Raw genomic sequence first — 1,445 nt, forward strand, 5'->3', positions numbered from 1 at the left:
AACAAGAGCCGAAAGCATATAGTATTCGAACCAGGAGATTGGGTTTGGGTACATTTGAGGAAGGAGAGATTTCCTACTCAAAGGAAGTCTAAACTTGATGCTAGAGGGGATGGCCCATTCCAAGTGCTTGAGAAGATCAATAACAACACCTACAAGATTGACCTACCAGGTGAGTATAATGTTTCTGCCACTTTCAATGTTTCTGATCTCTCTCCTTTTGATATGGACACAGATTCGAGGACGAATCTTTTTGAGGAAGGAGGGAATGATACATGCTCGGAAAGACAACAGGGGCATTCTAAGACACAAGGGCAGAATGGAAATTTCACACTTCCAGAGGGTCCCATCACTAGAGCACATGCAAAGAAGCTCAAGGAGAGCTTTGGGAACCTGGCAGCGCTTATGCATATGGAGCTACATCAAGTTCTAACCAAGGAAGAATGGGCAAGACCCATTGGGTTAAGTCAGGACAGTAAGAAGCTCAATAATGCTTTCCGAATTCAGTGGAAGGCATAATTTATCTTTAAATTTCGAAAATTCTAGACTTTTGTTTTAGTTTGTTATGTGGTCAAAAGTTGTTAGAAGACTTGTTTTATCTGCTATGCTTAGTAGTATTTTTAGGGATTTTTAAATTTAAATCAAATCTGATCTAATCTAATAAGATCAAATCTGATTTAAATTAGTTATCATATCTTTAGGATTTTAAAATTTAAATCAAATCTGATCTTATCCAATAAGATCAAATCTGATTTAAATTAGTTATCTTATCTTATCATTTATCTAGTTTGTTTGAGGTCTATTTAAACACCTTCTGGTGAGACAATTTACATAACTTTGATGAATAAATTTTCAGTTGCTGTTAAGCACGTTTATTATGTGAGAAGTGAGGTGAGTAATTTGCTTCGCTTGTTGCATGAGGAAGATTGAAGGATCCAACACTAAGGTGATCTGCGTGGTGGTTTCTTTCAGTTTTCGTCCCTCTGATCTAGGTTGTCAAGGACAGGTTCTTTGAAGGTCTAGTAGGGAATCCTTTCCGGTGACCTAGGTTGCTAAGAACAGGTATCTTAGAGGTCTAGTAGGAAAAACCTTTATCTTTTATATTTCCGCTGTGTCTCTTTTTTTGGCTAATAAATTCCTCTTTTAATCCCATTCTTTTCTGGTCCCCCTTCCATTAGGATTTTACTACTTTGAATGTATTCAACCCTTAATACCCAACACAAATCCTATCAAAGGTGTTCTTCTAGGTAATAGTGATTTGGTAAAAAAAATTTATACAATTACCCATTTTAAAAAATAATTTAATTACAAAATAGTCCTATTTTAATTAAGATATTAACTCTCATCAGATTAAAGTAACTCAAATTAAAAATAAATATTCAATTAAAATGTGATACATCAACAAATAATTATATGTTACTTTAAGAAAAGTTGAATAGAATTCATCT

The sequence above is a fragment of the Arachis ipaensis genome, chromosome B06 (assembly GCF_000816755.2).
Source record: "Arachis ipaensis cultivar K30076 chromosome B06, Araip1.1, whole genome shotgun sequence".
In the NCBI taxonomy this organism is placed as follows: Eukaryota; Viridiplantae; Streptophyta; class Magnoliopsida; order Fabales; family Fabaceae; genus Arachis; species Arachis ipaensis.